An 8,940-nucleotide genomic window follows, 5' to 3' on the forward strand; every position below is an offset into this window, starting at 1 on the left:
GATTAATTACGATTAATTCATTATTAAGCTGTGATTAACTCGATTAAAAATTTTAATCGTTTGACAGCCCTAGTTAAATGTACACCTTATGCCTAATATATAAAGAACACAATAAAACAGAATTGTTGTCACAATGTTGACTGGACAGTTACGGACTATGCACATTAAATCATTAGTAACATCAAATATTACACAATACACCAAAGTATATCAATCGCCCTGTCCTTAAGTCTTTCTGATAGTTTTCCCCTGACCTTTTTACTGTGATAATATAATGAAAACCTGAAATTATGGCTTCAGTTTTGGCCACCCCAAGATTTTAAGTGGCCCCATCTGGCCACCCCTATGAGAAATTTCTGGAGGCGCCACTGTATGCTCCTGCCAAGAATCGAGATATCTTTTTGAACAAGTGTCAAATAAATGTCTAAAAAAAATAATAAAAAAGAACAAACAAGTTGCTACCAAAATCTTCCACCATGATAGTGTCTCAGTTAACTCTAAGGCTGCATTGATGGTGCACGATGTCAAATCTATTTAGATTCGGAACGTTCGTTCATTCGAAACCAGAGCATTCAGTCATTCTGTCCAATTTTCAGGGCTTTTATAGGTCACTTGTTGTTCATTTTAGGGCATTTCCAGGTCATTTCCTGTTGAGTTTGAGTCACTGCCTAGTCATTTGGGTGATTCCCTGGTCACTTCCTGTTCTGTAACTCAAAATAAACAGGAAGTGACCCATAAAATACCCCAAAATCAAACAGAAAGTAACTGAAAATCAACAGGTAAATTACCTTAAATGGCCCAAAATTACCTCATTACCTGGCATTGGCTGCCACTGACAGCCATACACGTTCAATCTGTTTGAAGTGGGAGGGATGGCAGCCGCTCATTCGCTGTCCATTTGGACGTCTACTCTTGATAAACTCATTCCAAATCATAGCAAAAGCTTGTTTTTCTGTTTATTATTTGTTTGTAGAATATCCTAGAATGATTTCCTGACCAATGTATCGATAATCGTTGCATCGCTGTATCGTCAGATCGTTATCGTGAGCTTTGTATTGCAAATCGTATCGTATCGTGAGGTACAGAGAGGTTCCCACTCCTACAGTGTGACGGGCAGTGTTGTTAATCTTACTGAAAAAAAGTAATTAATTATAGTTACAAATTACTTCTCCCAAAAAGTAATTGCGTTAGTAACTCAATTACCTGAATGTAAGAGTAATTAGTTACTTGGCAAAGTAATTGGTGATAATTACTTTTTTTTTTTCCTCAAAAAAAAAACAAAAACAAAAAAAAACATTGGCCACACGATGGGAAGTTTTTCGTGAAGGTTTTTGGTTAAATTGGCCCGAGCCCAATTCTTTACCCTAATTTACCCTTTACCCTGAATCAACTGTTAAAAGTTGTTAAAATTGCTCCCATTATTGCATTAGTTCTCTTCTCTCTACTTTTGACATATGAAAGTTTTAAAACTGTTTCATCATTTAAAGATAGATTCAAGTCAAGATTTTGCCAATTTAGAAGTATTTTAGATTAAAAGTTACTTAGGTTCGCTAGGAAGGTTCTCTACAACAGAGCCGTCCTAAAAAGTCTACTGCTTTAAGATGGCGGCTGTCTACTAACTCATTTAGTGCCATGTCTGTCATTTTGCATCTAGTTTAGTTATATCTTTGTACAGTACATGTGATATCTACCATGTCTACCATATCTACCATAACATGCGGGTGTAGTTTGTAGGCTATCGGCTACAACATGTATTAATAGAGCTACCTAGCATCGCGTTTGCTCGGCGTCACAACTTTCTTGCCTCCTCCCTACTCCTGCTCTACTCTGTCGTCTCGGTGAGTTCGTCTCCCTCAGACTTTTCGACCAATATAGTAACGCATTGTAACGCATGCCTTTCCGTCCTCAGTAACGGTAACGGCGTTGCCAAGATGAGAAAAGTAATGAATTAGATTACCCACTACTGAAAAAAATAACGCCGTTAGTAACGCCGTTATATTGTAACGCCGTTATTAACAACACTGGTGACGGGAACGTCACCCCTACCAATATGGCCGCCCTGAGGCCATGTTGGTAGGGCACAGTGAACAATCTTTTTTATTTATTTTTATTTTTTTTTAACAACAACATGATAGACAGAAGAACAAACAACAATACAAACTAAAACTAGACGGAAGAAAAATCAACAATACAAAACAAAAAACAAAATAAACACAAATATGCACAAACAGTCCAAACATTGCACATCAGAGAAGAAATAAAAAACAAACAATAATACTGTAAGCAGTTATTTGCAAAAAAGGTTTAACTTCTCACAAATAGTTTTTTTCTGCTTTCAAATTTTTTTTATTTTTTTTAACAGATTTATGTAACACACAGTTTCATTATAAAAGTGAGAAAAAGATGGTAACAGCTTGCTAAATTAACATTTGTGGAGGTAGAATTTCGATAACAAAATGAGTAGATTAATAATAAAAATATTTTTGTCCTTGAGTTTTTTTTCATACAAACACAAAAATGACATTTTCCTATTTGAGTTTGAAGTACAGATGTAAATTCCTGACAATGAACTTGTTAATTTCTTTCCAAACCTTATTGAGAAAAAAACAGGTCCAAAAATGGTGCTGAACTGTCAGAGAAGAGAGGGCAAGACGGAGGCAGGAAGACGCCGAGGAGCCGCCACGGGTTGACGCGAGATCGGAGCTCCGACCTCCCCCCACTCCCGCAGAGGGGAGGCCACGCCACAGGAGCCACGCTATAGAGAAAAAGTGTGGGACCCACTTACCACCCTATTACTGTGGCTGCCAGGTTCCCAGCACCGTGATGGGATCGTGAGGGGAGGGTAGTGCAACGTATGCATTAAAATAGGAGAGCTTGGCTTGGGGCAGTGGGACCTCAGCATGGAATTCCTACCCAGCCGCCCGTCCGACCGCCCTTTGCCAGAACTCTCCTGTGGAGTATGATGTGTGTGGTGCGTTAAAAAAGGTGCAGGGATGGCGGGGCCTGCCGTGAGGAGGTAACTATGAGGCCCCCCCCCGACAGGTCCCAACCATCCCACAACCTTGGTGTGTGATGCATTAAAAATGGGGGAGCCAGGCCGGGACTGTATGGCCCTGTCCCAACTCTCCCCGGAGAAATGTATGAGTATGTAAGTGCCATGGTGAAAGATATTTACAGTGCCGAAGTGAGAAGTGCATGAGTTAAGAGCCAGGCTCCCATGGGCGTGGCCCCGTCCACTGGAACCACTGGCCGCAGGGCAGGAGAAGCGCCAGGACCCTGATCAACCCCTCCCCCAGACCACCCACGGCGCACCCACAATCGCCCACCCCTATCCCCTGCCGCCCGAGCACCCAACCCCCACCCCGAGCAGGCGCAACGCCAAGTGCGGGAGACCAGGGGACGTCCACCCCACCGGCATGGGACAGCAAGCCCCACCCAAGGCCCCGCGAGCCCCAAGAGGCCCCGCCGACGACCCTGCCGGTAGGAGGGCAGCGGCAGCCGCCGCGGTCAGAGGCGTAGCAAGGGTCCCCGGGGGCCCTAGGCAACAGGCAACATGGGGCCTTTTGAGCATGTGCAAGTAAGGGGGACAGTTGGACTTGTAGCAATAGCATATTTAATAAAAGTCTAACAACGCCTCGTTCTCATAGAGCACTTTTTTGGACACTCAAAGTGCCCCCCCCCCAATTGCATTATTCATTCACTTCACACTATCCTTAATTATTTACACACATTTGCCTTAATAAACAAAATGTACTTCTGGTTATTATTATTGTTATTGTGCTTAGTACACATACCTTTACACATATCGTATTCTACTGACTAGCTGGTAAGTTATATTGCTTTTACTTAATAAGGATTACATTCTGGCACAGAAGTGAATCATGTAACATCTTATCAGTCTGGCTGATCAGTGTGTATGGTGATTCTAAACACTGATTTAATGAGGTAATATCTTTATGTATGAAGAAACGCTAGCATGCCGCAATGCTGTCAGCAAACGCTAACAAGCTAGTTACAACAAGTTAAGGCAGTAAATTGGTTTAGGACATAAAAATACTACTACTACTACTACTACTAGTCTGCAGTGCTTCAACTACACTAGGACATAAAACTACAGTAACATAGTACACTCACCGCTGTCTTGCTTCCTTTTCTCCTTTTCTGCTTTTTTTTCTTTCTTTTTTTCTTTCCAGACGGATAACTTTTCATTTTGCCAATTAAAAAAGGGCCCGATCGCCGCCCACTCACTCTGAGTCACGTGACACACATACATATTTGTGCAGTAAAATGAACACGAAGGTGGGGGCGGGGGGTTCGAGTGCGCGCTGTGTGCGGTCATCTTGGCCATAAAAGTGGCGAAAACTAAGCACTTTACACTCATATGGATGTACAACATCATTTTAAGATGCTAAACTAACACCTTCCCTCTTAAAGCAAATGTGCAATGCGAATATAAAGTAAAGAACGCTCTCCTCAACGCAGCGAGAACGAGTGGGATCAACCAGCCGACGTAACAGGAAAAACACAAAACGGTCGCGCTGATAACGGCTCTAACTTATCATAAGAACTTTATGGCATGAAGGGAAATACTTACATTCGTTCATGGACGCACAGATTAATCCTAACAGGTGGGGTGGCCGTCCTCTGCTCAAAATGCGCACCTTACGCTTACGCCTATTCTCGTTCTCAGAATATGCAGCGCTTTTGACGTAGGACAATAACAGGACTGGTTGCTATGGGAACGTATGCAGCGGCATACCACATACCCAAGTAACCTTGCTAAAAGGAGTATTAAAATTGCTAATAAAATCGTTTAGGATTATTTTAGATGCATATATGTTATATTTTTCTTATAGAGCATTCAACGAGGAATACGATAGACCCATTAATAGACTTTCTTGGAAAAAATCACAATTTCTTTAAGTAGTCACATGAATAATGAGGTGGCCTGTGAAAATCAATAGACCCTACCCACGTGACGTCACAACTCCTTCCTTCTGACTGGTGCCGCCCAATTGTCCGTCAACACATCATGTTTACCTGTTACGGCTACGTACATTCCTCCTATTTACGACGTGTTTTTCTGCTCGTTAACATTAATAATCAAAATGGTGAAGGCGTGTGTGGCGGTCGGTTGCAATAACAGAGAAGATAGACGGAGAAGACGGAGAGACTTGAAGTTCTACCGGATTCCGAGAGACCCGGAGAGAAGAGAGCGAGATGGGCTGCTGCAATTCGACGAGAAAACTGGACTCCAAACGATTACCACAGATTATGTAGTAGTCATTTTATATCTGGTAAGATGCATTTAATATATATTTAGAGGGTTTTGGGCTGACAACCACAATTAAGATCATTGCTAAGCTAATCGCCGACAACATACACGTATGTATGTAGTGAGAGTGCTATCGCTAAACCATATAAACATTAAAAGCCCTAACTCCATTGACAAACGACATGAAATACATTAGACTTGACAGTGGATGTTAACAATAACAAAAGATTTTGAATTGAAAATTTCGTAACTCACCTTTCCAAGAACAAGATAGATTCCTGCCGAATTTTCGTGGACGAGGACCTGTTTCACCCAACCAGCAACGAAGTATTTATAAGCCTCCAAGCTCTTAAAGATTTTCAAACTTTCGTGAGAATAGGCTGATTTTGTGTGGACATGATAGTTGTACATATCAGGGTAGCTAGCAGATGTCAGGCAAATACGGCGGAGACAGTGGGTCGAAAAACATCGATTTAGGCATCAAATATGGATCTGGCGAATGGATAAACTGAAGCTTTTCCACATAACGCCTTTTATGCAACGCATCAAGTGAGTTTACGGCATCCGAAAGCACCGGGTCTTCCATGAAATGCATTATAAATTGCTCGATCAATTGAGACCATTGATAATACAGACACAAAATGACGGACAAGGGGGCGGAACCATACAGCGAGCACGTGATTTTGTGACGTCGGTGGGTAGGGTCTATACAGAGTACGGCAGCAAGGACTCGTACAATTATATAGGGAAATCACTCATTGCACATACTTGCAGGGACAACCTTATCAGAGATTGCATAACGTTGAACACTAACAGGATTAGAGAGTAACAATGTAATTACTCAATTAAATAATCCTAGGCATGGAGTCACTCTTAGCAAGTGCATGCAGTGATTGGACTATTTGGATTTGCTTAAACATGAATGTCAATCAAATCTGATACCAGAATAGTTAGAATTTCTGCTAAATGATGCAATAGATTTGAATCTTTCCTAATGCTTGTATCTACGACAGTGGGGTGAAGCTGAGTGCGCCTAATCTTTGTGTGCCAAATCTGTTAGCCCTCTGGGGGCCCCTGGTGGCCGGGGGCCCTAGGCAATTGCCTGCGTATGCCTAATGGGACGCTACGCCTCTGGCCGCGGTCCAGAGAGGCGGATGGAGCTGGAAACGGACCAAGGGAACGGAGGCACTGTCTCTGGATGATTTCCACTGAACGAACACTTTGTATCAATGTTCCTCTTGATTTTTTTCATGTAGTGGTTTGCAGGATAGTATCTGTGGATGATTTTGAAAGAGACTTCTTTGACCTTATTAGTCAATAGAAACATGTTGGGGATTTTCCATACCTTAGACCAAATAATATCTCCAACAAACTGATTCCAAAAATATTTCACATAAGGTGTAGATCTAAACATACCTCATAAGTATTACTTAACCTTAATTAACCATTACTGAATGCTTTTTAGACCCTTATTGTAAAGCGCAGCACATGTGTCCCTTAACTAAGAAATCATAAATGCTTAAGTCCCCCACCCCTTAACCTTTATTAACCATTACCGAATGCTTTTTTTTGGACCCTTATTGTAAAGTGTAGCACATGTGTCCCTTAACTAAGAAATTATAAATGATAACAAACTCTAAGCCTAAACCCTAACCCTAAGTAGGCCTATATACTGTATATTTTTAATTTTACCAAATCATTAGTTACTGTCTGGTTATGCATTAACTAATGCATGAACTCATGTTAATTAATATATTAACAAATGTTAGATAAGTAATTATATTAATTATTGTAATGTTACTTAATGCATTTTTAGACAATAACTAATGTTTAACTAATGTTAATTAAGGGACCCTTTTTGTAAAGTGTCACCAAAAACGCAATTTTTCTCAATGTTTAAGTAGTCTTCATATTTTTATGATCATTATAAATGCATTTACACAACTAATAAGGCTGGAAAAGTTTGTTAAATATATTTCTCGTATGAGCGCAAAGCGCCACATTCGTTTACTGTACATTCAGCGAAGCCGAAACAGGTTTCTGTATAGCATCTTCAACAATCAATTTGAAGCCTTTCCATACCCCACTCCTATCACTTTCCGAGTCACACGGCATACAGTGTTCTTACTCAGATATTCAGCATCACCGATGGAATACATATATTGTTCGCTGGCGAAATAGCGCAAGGACAGGCACACATTCTGCTTGATTGTGAGGGCCTGAATTCAGTGGGTTACAATAGAGACGTCCGCCTCGATCAGCTGGCACAGGTAATGAATTCCTTCAGGTGAAAATCTAAAAATCTATATCATTCATGGAGAACATCGTCCGGTTACGCCAGCGGATTCTGGCGGTCTCTAAATACCCGTGCCCTCCGATGAGAGCCCCTCACAATCCGCGCGCCAATGTCGTACGGGTTGTCCAGGTACACTGTCATTGTCAAGAGGACACGTCCGCGGAGGAGTGCTGTTTAAATAGAGCGTGGTTAATCAGAAACCTGGGGTGAAGCAAGATCTACCTCTGAGAAGACCAGGTTTGACGTGTGGCATATGTTGCCATGGCAACATTCCCCGGTTTCAACATATCCACCTTTCGTAGACCCGGTTGGCCGGAAAGTTAGGCTGCACGTGATGAAGTTACTCTCAAAGTTACCCTGATAAGCCAGAAAACCAGCTTCGTAGTACAGGCCACTGACTGCCAGAGGTGGGTAGCAACATGTTACATTTACATTTATACCATAAACAAAAGATGAAAAATTAAACACAAAATTAAAAAAAGCATAGCCAGTAACAGATTTGTGAAAACACCCGATAACTAAACCCCTTCCTGTCCCCTGAAAACCATGTGCTTTTTCCACTTCCTAAACAGCATCATGCTTGGACATTGCTTAAGCCCCCCCAATCCAGTGGCGGTTCTTGGATTTTTTCTGAAACACGGGCCAGAAGGGGAAAGGGGCCACATGTAACCCTCAGGGGACAAGTGTCACTGTCATCTTTGTTCACTGTTTGTTTTGGTCAACAAGGCAATATGCAGATTATCCTGCATGTGGCAGTAAAAAAAGTTGTCTGCAGTAAAGTTTGTAACAATTTGTGTGCAAGTAAGGATACAATACATGGAACTAGGGGCGTTACCTGGGGGAGGGGGTGTCAGTGCCCACCCACAGACACGGTCTGCCCACCCAAAGAAAACTGGATGGAGTACTAACGGCAGTCTGGGCATCGCGTATGGTAACCCATTCATATAGTACTGATGTGATCAACAAATTTTAACCTTTGCGTTGTTACCTCCTCTTTCACCTTAAAAGAAATGTATATTTTTTTTAAACGTTGGTTTGGTTCCTAGGGGGCGCTACACACATTTACGCATATTTAGATTTTTTGTTTTTTACATTTTATCAAAGTTTTCACCAGTGTTCACCTGGCAGTTGAGTTTGGTGAGTTTTGAAGCATTTTGAAGGGGTTATAGTGGGCTTAAAGTGTCGGCGGGACAAAGAATGACTGCTAGGGGGCGCTACATCGTGTATTTGGAATTTATCTTTACACGGTATCAAAGATTGCACCTGTCTTGACCTTCCTGCCGATTCTGGTGAATTTTGAAGCATTCTAAGGGGGTCAAATTGAGCTCAAAGGGGCTGCGGAACAAAGATTAACTATAATAATAATAAA

Source organism: Corythoichthys intestinalis, chromosome 3, assembly GCF_030265065.1.
Source record: "Corythoichthys intestinalis isolate RoL2023-P3 chromosome 3, ASM3026506v1, whole genome shotgun sequence".
Taxonomy (NCBI): domain Eukaryota; kingdom Metazoa; phylum Chordata; class Actinopteri; order Syngnathiformes; family Syngnathidae; genus Corythoichthys; species Corythoichthys intestinalis.